This window comes from Cebus imitator, unplaced genomic scaffold (assembly GCF_001604975.1).
Source record: "Cebus imitator isolate Cc_AM_T3 unplaced genomic scaffold, Cebus_imitator-1.0 Scaffold440, whole genome shotgun sequence".
NCBI lineage: Eukaryota > Metazoa > Chordata > Mammalia > Primates > Cebidae > Cebus > Cebus imitator.
This window is the reverse complement of record NW_016107755.1, coordinates 192,072-202,157: the sequence shown is the minus strand read 5'-3', so window position 1 is coordinate 202,157 and position 10,086 is coordinate 192,072. Positions and strand designations below refer to the sequence as shown.

The window sequence follows — 10,086 nt, the reverse complement described above, 5'->3', positions numbered from 1 at the left end:
ATATATATATATATATATATATATATATACACACACACACACACACATATAAAAATACATACATATATGTACATAATATAAAAATACACATATACACACACACACATATATAAAATGGTGTCTTCCACCTCAATGTAATTTTTAAAAACCCAAACAACTATGTGAAAGCAAAAACGGCTTGAAGGATGTGCTATGGACTTACGACTTTCCCTAGGAGCATGATTACCCTGATGCTCTGCTTCTCCCTCCACTTTCTCTTCCTCCTCCCTTTCTTCTTCTTAAATATTAAATTGTTTTCAAGGTTTATTTGTTCATTTTTCCCCTGGCTTCGCTGATGCCATGCTTGGAAGATTAGAAGCAGCCCAGGGCAGTTGAGCAGTCTGACTTCTAATGGTCCCCATGGGCCTGGGCAAGCAGCTGGCAGTGCTGACCACGTGTCCAGAGGAACAGACTCTTCGGTTCCATTGGTACTGCATAAGCCTGCGCATCTGTATGGCCCGAGGGAGGGAGCCTGAAAACTGTGACACTGGAGTTCCAGTCAATGGTGGCCAGGGCTGGGACCAGATTCTATTTGAGTGAGTCCACAAAGAAACAAGACGTTACTTGTAGCCCAGGGGCTGTGGGACAATCATACCTGTTGCATGTATGTGGACATACATGCCTACCTTCACATAAATGTTTCTAGATAGATAGAGAAGACCTAGTAACAGGTATGACTCTGGGCAGTGGGACTGGATCTACCTTTTTTCTTTTTTTTAACTGATTTTAAAAACATTGAACAGATGTTATTTGTATAAAAAAATGTACTTCAAAAATAGAATGACAGGAATAATAAACCCAGATTGCTAAATTCTTCAAATGATAGGACTGCTAACCCTGCCTCATAGGAGGAGTGAGCTTGTGACCCACGCCTTGACAGTGATGTCTCCCAGCTGTGGCACATCCTCTGGGCAGCTGAAGAGGAGGCTAAACATAGAATAGCCTGTGGAGTGTGCCAAGACGGATCAGGCCTCGTGCTAGAACAGTCCTTCATTCTGTCAATGAGCAACCACCTCGTACCTGCATCCCAGGGACGGGGGGCGAAGGAGTGAGCAAAGCACACTGGGTTCCCAGACCCCCAAACTTAGGTACTAAAGGAGGGGACCTGTGGGTCACTCCAGCCCAGCAGGAGGACAAGGAAGAGAGCGGGAACCACTGAGGGCCCGGGAAGATCCCAGGCCTGGTACGGGGCAGGGGGGCAGGGTGGTATGCCTTTCCACGGCGGCCAGCTCCTTAGCGCCTCTTTTTAGGAACTCCTCTGTGCTATTGAGGGGCTGGAAGGCTTCTTTTCAGTTAAAAATAATTTTATTTTAAAAATTAACAAAGTAAAATTGATTTTTTCAGTGGACAGGTCTATGAGTTTAACATGTGGAAAGATTCATGTAATCACCACAATCAATCATGTAATCACCACGACTGAAACAGAACAGCCCCACTGCCTAAAACACTCCCTTGGGCTACCCCTTTGCAGTCCCATCCTCTTTCCTGCCCCCCACAAACTCCCTGCTCTTTTGCTATTTTGATCTAGCCTCTGTTGCTATCGTTTTATCTTTTCAAAAGTGTCACATAAATGGAATCACACAGTCTATAACTTTTGAGACCAACTTTTTTTCACTCAGCACAATGCCTTTGAGATTCACCCAAGTCGTTGCATGTGTCAGTAATTTGTTTCTTTTCTTCATTTTAAGTGTAGCAGTTTGATGTTTTTTGGCTTTTTCTTTTCTATTTTTTCTTCGAATTTGAGATGAAGTCTCGCTCTGTTGCCAGGTTACAGTGCAGTGGTACGATCTTGGCTTACTGCGGCGTCTGCCTCCTGGGTTCCGGTGATTCTCCTGCCTTAGCCTCCCTAGTAGCTGGGATCACAGGCATGCTCCACCATGTCCGGCTAATGTTTGTGTTTTAGTTAGAGATGGGGTTTCACCATGTTGACCAGGCTGCTCTTCAACTCCTGACCTAAGTTGATACGCCTGCCTTGGCCTCCCAAAGTGCTGAGATTACAGGTGTGAGCCACCGTGCCTGGCCTATTCTGACTTCTATTACCATAAATTAGTTTTGTCTGGGAGGTTTCTAACAATTGTGGTGCAAGTTTTATGACCCGCCTAGTGTTGTCTTGGGAATTGGAAGTCTCTCAATGTTTTGGAGAGAGATTCTGATGCCCCTCACCAGGTGTCATGCTCTGCGGCTGGTGAGCAAAGCTGGGCTTCTTATTCTCTTTATTTGTGGGTTCCAGGAAGCCATTACAGCAGGGTCCAAAAAATTGATAGAAAAGGGCTAGCATCTTTTTTTTTTTTTTTTGGAGACAGAGTCTTGCTCTGTTGTCCAAGCTAGAGTGCAGTGGCACAATATTGGCTCCGGCAGCCTCTGCCTCCCACGTTCAATCAATTCTCCTGCCTCAGCCTCCCAAGTAGCTGGGATTACAGGCATGTGCCACCTCACCCAGCTAATTTTTTGTAGTTTTAGTAGAGATAGGGTTTAGCCATGTTGGCCAGGCTGGTCTCAAACTCCTGGCCTCAAGTGATCTGCCCACCTGGGCCTCCCAAAGTGCTGGGATTCCAGGTGTGAGCCACTGTGCCTGGCCAGGCCTAACATCTTAAAAACCCAGTGGAGGGGAAGGTCAGAGTCCTAGGAGCCAAAAGGCATGGGTTCAGTTCCTCTCTCAGACATCTGCATGTTCTTGAACAAACTATGTAAACTTCTTGAGCCTCACCCATCTCATCAGTAAAGTGGGAACAGTAATTTCCACTGTGATTGTCAGACCTATTCACAAATACTTGAGTTCCTCTTTTCTGCCAGGGATATAAGAAAATTGAACTTTGCCACTTCATTTAACTCCTACCCACTAATCCAGGCATGACTATGTGACTTACTTAGGCCAATTAAAATGGTCCCTTCTAGGTGGAAGTTTTAAAAGCCAGTGTATGCTTTTCCACATTTTTTTTCTTTTTCAATGATAGTAATTGGCGATAGCCACTATGTGACTGCTCTGTCAACCTGAGTCCTGGAGTTATGACAATGACGGCTCAGAGCAGAGCCTTGGCCAACCCACTGTGAATATGCAGCAGGAGAGTCAATGCTTTGTTGCATAAAAGCCATGGAGATTTGGGGGTTGTTTGTTACTGAAGCATAACATAGCCTGCTTCGTTGAAATGCCATATTACACATTTATTACCAAGATTATGTGAAGTAAAATGTTGGAACTTCTTGGTACATGATAAAGCTTGATTTTCTTCCTTTCACACTCTGCTTTTTCTTTCTAAGAGTCATAAACTCAGGGATTCTCTCTCTTTTTTTTTTGGAGACAGGGTCTTTCTCTGTTACCCAGGCTGTTGTGCAGTGGTGTGATCATAGCTCACTGCAGGCTTCACCTCCTGATTTATTTTTCTGTTTTTATTTTTATTTTTTTGAGATGGAGTACTGCTCTGTTGCCCATGCTGGAGTGCAATGGCATGATCTCCGCTCACTGCAACTTCTAACTCCCGGGTTTAAGCAATTCTCTTGCCTCAGCCTCCTGAGTAGCTGGGGTTACAGACAACCGCCACAATGCCTGGCTAATGTTTTTGTATTTTTAGTAGAGACGGGGTTTCTCCATGTTGGCCAGGCTGGTTTCGAACTCCTGACCTCAGCTGATCCGCCTGCCTTGGCCTCCCAAAGTGCTGGGATTACAGGCGTGAGCCACCGGGTCTGGCTCACTTCCTGATTTTAAGTCATCCTCCTGCTTCCGCTTTCCAAGTAGCTGGGACTACAGACATACCCCACCATACCCAGCTATTTTTTTATTTTTTATAGTGACAGGGTCCCACTATGTTGCCCAGGCTGGTCTTGAACTACTGGGCTCAAGTGATCCCCCTGCCTTGGCCTGCCAGAGTGCTGGATTACAGAATAAGCCACCGCACCTGGCCCCCAGGAATACTCTTACCAGCTTCCAACTGTGGCTAAAGGGCAATAGCACAGAGAGCCACTCAACCACAAAAGAAAGAGGAAGAAAAACGGATACAAAGCAACAAAGGCACAGGAATGTAATACCAAGGAAAGGAAAAGAAACAAAAGTGATAAAGAAGGTGAAACAAAGTATCAGAATAGGGAAGAAAGAGGTACAGAAGGGCCAGACAGGGTGGCTCAGGCCTATAATCCCAGCACTGTGGGAGGATGGATCACTTGAGGTCAGGAATACAAGACCAGCCTGGCCAGCATGGTGAAATCCCATCTCTGTAGAAAATACAAAAATTAGTTGGGCATGGTGGTGCAGGCCTGTAATCCCAGCTACTTGGGTGGCTGAGGCCTGAAGATTGCATGGAACTGGGAAGCAGAGGTTGCAGTAAGCTGAGATTGTGCCACTGCGCTCCAGCCTGGGCCACAGAGTGAGATTCTGTCTTTTTTTTTTTTTTAAGGTATAGGGGATGTCTGAGGCATAGAGGTGATTCTCAGAAAAACAAGAGAAAACAAAAGGAAAAAAATCACTGAGGCAAAGGGAAACTGTATTTCTTGGAATTGTTTGCACCAACCCCAGGCAAACAATGTCTTCCCTTAAGACAAATGAACAAACATTGGCTACTAGAACTTCTGGGCATGCATTCATCAGTCTTTCCACCCAGTGTCTGCTGAGTGCCTACTCTGTGCCTGACATTGTGCTTGGGCTGGGTTTACAGAAGCAAACATGACCTAGAGCTGGCCTCTGCCTTCAAGGAGCCCTTAGACTGGTGTGAAACAGACATGTGATCAGTTGGGATATAATCTGGCTTGTGCAATGATGGAAGTGCTAGGAGGAATTAAGGGAGGAGAAGGAGAAGCAGGCCCTGCACAGGGGCTTTCTAAAGATTTGAGCCTGAGTGTCTTGAAGGATAAGTAGGAGTTAGCAGCGGCAGGGTTTGCGAGGAGAAAGAGGGACCATGTTGGGCAGAGGGGCAACAGGAGCCAGGTGGCAGAGGTGGGAAGCTGCAGGTAATTTGGGGTTGCTGGAGCTTTCATGAGAAGCTGTGGGCAGCAGGGGATGAGGCTGGAGAGGGATTTGGGGCTTATCATGGAGACTCAAATGTTAAGATGTTGGTTTTTCAGTGGATGGGCTAGGGGATATTTGGGCTGTTAACCAGAGAAGTGACATGGTCAGATTTTAGCTAAATTGCTTTGCCTGTTGTGTGGACCGTAGGTTAGGGCAGCATTTCTTTGCATGGGATCTCTAGGGATTGGGCTGAACACCCACCCAGCCCAGGGCCTGCAGGTGCACAGGATGGCCTCTGGAAGAATCATCCTAGCCACTGCCTTCTGAGTGTCTCAGGAGAGTGATGGCTAACTGGGCTGGTGGTGTGAGGGTAGAAGAATGTACTGCCTGGATGCAGTGGCTCATGCTTGTAATCCCAGCACTTTGGGAGGCTGATCACTTCAGGTCAGGAATTTCAGACCAGCCTGGCCAACATGGTGAAATCCCCTCTCTACTAAAAATACAAAAATTATCCAGGCGTAGTGGCGGATACCTGTAGTCTCAGCTGCTCGGGAGGCTGAGGCAGAAGAATTGCTTAAACCTGGGAGGTGGAGGTTGCAGTGAGCTAAGATTGTGCCACTGCACTCCAGCCTGGGTGACAGAGCAAGACTCTGTCTCAAAAAAAAAAAAAGAAAAAGAAAAAGAAAAAAGAAAAAAATTTTACCAAGGCAGTTGTAGGCAGAGAAAGGCAGATTTATTAGAGGAATTAGGAAAACATGTTGCCAGGGAGGCGTGGGCAGTCTGTGAGAGAGCAGCTGACTGCAAGGAAACAAAGGCTTGCTGGGGATTTTGTGGGATGAAGATGGCTGTTAGGCTGCAGAGTGTTATGTGCAGTACTGATAAGGCCAGGGTAGCCGGGAGGTAACCTGCATTTTTTTGTCAGCTGGGATGTCTGGAAAATTGAGGTGTTTGGTGATAAGCTGGAAGTCTGTGAGTTGTTATCTGAGTAGGAGCTGGGGCTTGTAAAGCAGCCAACAGTGGCGCCTGCCTTCTGTCTCCGTGTTTGTTATTTTCTTAGTCCTGTCCTCCTTATTTTGTTCTTGTTTATAGAGACTGAGGAGGCTAATTTGATAACTTTCTGCATAGAGTCCATGCTGTGTTATACAAGAAAATTAGATGTTTCTTTTTGAGAGTTTGGGGGTAGAATTTGTCCCAGTTCTTTAAAATACAGCTTAGAGGTGAGTTTGCAGGAAGGATGGGGTTTGTCCCATGGTGGGGCTGGAAAACACGCTGCTCAGGGGCAATGTCAATCAGGGGCATGAACTGCACTTTTCTTGAGGGGCATCTCGCTGAGATGAACAGTGGGTTCCACTGGCATCCATAGAGGGACTCGGGTGCACTTTCCAAAAGGGGCATCCGATCTCTGAGAAACGACCTCTTGGCCCCGTGGGGGCCTCAGGCTGGATGGCCAGTCCGGGCACTCACTTATGCTGGGTGATCAGCCAGGTATGAGGAAAAAGAAGGGTAAAGGAAGGTCTCTACCTGGTGCTGGCCCAGGAGACGGGGTGGGTAAGAAAGACTCAGTTCTGAGGCTGTCTGACATCACCTGGTTTAGCAAGGCCCAGAACAGGATGGCTGCCTGCCTCCACAGGAGAATTTGGAGTGAGAAAGAGAGGGTTTGAGTTACCTAAAACATGTGAATTTGCCCCGAACAAACTTCTGCTGTCAATTTTGTCACACACAGGGACGAGGGACTTGAGATCAGAGAAGATAGGAAAGAGCCTTTCTCCCTGCGGCAGAGCAGGTAGCCCCATTCACCCTGGGCCTTCAAGCAACCAGAGATTGGCCCCGGCCAGTTACCTTCAATTGCCAGAGAGATACTAGAAGCTAGCTGCTGAAAGACTGAAAAAAGAAAAAACTCAGGTCCCTCACCCAAACCTGACGATGGTGATCAGATGCTTCCACATGGACCGACACCTTTCTGTCCCACTGGAGTGTAGCTCTGGCCAGAGACATGCAGTTGTCTTTGTGCTTAGATGCTGTCCTTCGAGGATCCTGAGTTGGAACAGGGAAAGGAGAGAGAGTCCCTGTGTGGAGAGGGAGAATTCCCTGTATGGGCCGCCAAAATGTTGCAGGGAGCAACAACTGTCTGGGCTGGTGGCCCAGGGGTAACAGAATTCACCAAGTCAGTTGTAGGTAGAGGAACGCAGACCTAACAGAGAAAGCAGGAAAACACATTTCCAGGGGACAATAGGCGGGCCAGCAGAAGAGCAGCTGACTGCAAGGAAACAAAGGCTTGCCGAGGGTTTTGTAGGATGGCTCTTAGGCTGTAGAGTGTTGTGTGCAGTACTGATGATGACAGGGGAGCAGGGAGGTAACTTGCATTTTTTTTTTGTCAGCTGGGATGTTTGATAAATTGAGGTGTTTGATGGTAAGCAGAAGTTTGTGAGTTACGTACAGTATCTGAGCAGGAGGGCCATATGTCTTGAGCCATTTGCCATTTGCCTCATTCCTTTGCTTTCCCCTGGTCTCATCAGCCTGACTTTTTTTCCTAATTTTTACTCTGCAGTGAGTGCTGTCACACGCTGGGCATTGTGCTATGTGCTCTACCTGGAGTAAGTCACTCACTGCCCCCTGCCCCCAAGACCACCCTGTGACATGGGCATTCTTATCCTCATTTTTACTGAGTGGGCACAGAGAGGCTATGTTATGCATCCCAATTGCAGAGCTAGGCAGCGGCAAACCCACTTTCACATGGTGCCAGCTGCCTGGCTCTGGGATCAGCCTGCAATCACTCTCCATTCTGCTCCCTGGGACCTGCTTCTCCCAGGAAGACTCTCACAGAGGCAGAATTTTGCCTTGGCGTCCTGCTTCAAGTTTATGAAATCTTTTATACAGATGACCTCATTCCAGTCTTGCAATAATAGCTTCTGTGAGGTATTATTATTCATAGCTTTTAAGAAGCCAGTTGAAGGAAATCCAGTGATTTGTCAAAGGTCAGAAGTTAGGTGGCCACGCTCCTACTCAGACTTACGTTTTCTGACTTGGAGTCTAGTGCTCCAGTCTCACGTTATCCATCAGCTGACCCTGCGGCCAGCCTCATACTCAACACATCACATGGTCTGAAGGCCAGGCCACCTGCCACTACTACTCAGCTGCCTTCTCTCTAGGAAAATGCTTTTCTGGATTGAGGGAGACAGTCATAGAGAAATGTGTTGTTGGCATCAATTTCCTATGGTTGGGCAATGGCTTCCGCCATCTGGACCAGGTGACGTCAGCTGTCTGGACTTCTGCCAGCATTCTCCGGCCCAGGAAACAGACTTCCGGCTGTCTGGGCTCTGAGCCATCTCCGGCCTCCTGGGTGAATGGGTCTCACAATTTGCAAAGTGAGGAACTAAAAGATCAGCTCTAAGGGAAGATTTCACTGAATAAAGTCAGGTAAAAATGGGGAAGAGGCATTCAGGGGACACGGGGTCAGAGAGACAGGGAGCCCTTCTATCTGAGTCTGGGCCTTTCCCAGATGAGAAGGGAGGATCTAGTGATCAGACAGGGAGGTTGAAGATTTTTGTGACTAAGACTCAAGTTAATTGGGGGTGGATGAGGAGTAAGGTAAGCAAAGCTAAAAAAATCTGGGGAAAGATACACATAAGGAGAGAAACACAGAAGGTCAAATATTGGCCAAGGATAGAATGTTGATCCCAAAGCTCATACCCTTTTCTGTGGACACTAAGACCTGAACAAATCAATAACTTGAGAATATAAGCAGCCCGCCACATCTATATTTTGTTGAGTTATAAAAATATAACAGTTGGGGGAAACCTAAACAATGGGTACATGTATTAAGGTAGAAAGTTAAATTGTCCCTCCACCCCTCCCTCTCCCATTCCCAACCCTGCTCTCCAGGACAGGCTCATAAATGTTGTTACTCATTTTAGCCCTTCCTTCAGCCAACATTCATCTCCTTCATCCTCACAATCACCCTATGAGGTAAGAGCTATTATTATGCGTTTATTTTTAAAATTGTAGTAAAATAGAAATTTTAACCATTTTTAAACACACAGTTCAGTGGCATTAAGTACATTCACATTATTATTATTATTTTGAGATGGAGTTTCACTCTTGTTGCCCATGCTGGAGTACAATCGCGTGATCTCAGCTCACTGCAATCTCTGCCTCCCGGGTTCAAGAGATTCTTTTGCCTCAACCTCCCGAGTAGCTGGGATTACAGACATAAGCTACCATGCCTGGTTAATTTTTATATTTTTATTTATTTTTATTTTTTATTTTTTGAGATGGAGTCTCACTTTGTCACCTAGGCTTGAGTGCAATGGCACGGGTCTCGGCTCACTACAACCTCTGCCTCCCTCACTACAACCTAAAGTGATTCTCCTGCCTCAGCCTCCCATGTAGCTGGGATTATAGGTGTGCACCACCATACTCGGCTAATTTTTGTAATTTTAGTAGAGACGGCATTTAACTATGTTGGCCAGGCTTGTCTCAAACTGCTGACCTCGTGATCTGCCTGCCTTGGCCTCCCAAAGTGTGGGATTACAGGAGTGAACCACCATGGCTGGCCAATTTTTGTATTTTTAGTAGAGACGGGGTTTCTCCATGCTGGTCAGGCTGGTCTCGAACTCCCGACCTCAGGTGATCCACCCATCTTGGCCTCCCAAAGTGCTGGGATAAACAGGCGTGAACCACCATGCCCAGCCAAGTACATCCACATTACTGTTTAACCATTACCATCAGCCACATTCAGAACTTTTTCATTTTCCTCCACTGAAACTCTACCCAGTAAACAATATCTTCCTATTTCCCCTTTTCCTGAGCCCTGGCAACCATCCATTCTACTTCTGTATAATTTAACCACTTTAGGTGCCTTTTATAAGTGGAATCATAGGCTGAGCATGGTAGCTCATGCCTATAATCCCAGCACTTTTGGAGACCGAGTCCGGTCTCTTAAAAAAAGTGGAATCATAAAATATTTTCCCTCTTGTGATTGGCTTTTATTTCACTTAGCATAATGTCTTCAAGGTTTATCCACATTATAGCTCATATCAGAATTTTCTTTCTTAAAAAAAATTCCATTATATGTATATACCACTTTTTTTTTTTTTTTTTTTTTTTTTTTT

General features: G+C 46.3%; 1 long non-coding RNA gene across 1 annotated transcript in view; it reads right to left on the bottom strand.

Moving 5' to 3' along the window:
• LOC119468493 overlaps positions 1-8,394 on the bottom strand; it is a 19,841-nt gene extending 11,447 nt beyond the window's left edge. Inside the window, exon 1 of the long non-coding RNA XR_005197169.1 lies at positions 8,380-8,394. This is a non-coding gene — a long non-coding RNA (uncharacterized LOC119468493). The remainder of the gene's footprint in view (positions 1-8,379) is intronic.
• Between the last annotated feature and the right edge of the window lie 1,692 nt (positions 8,395-10,086).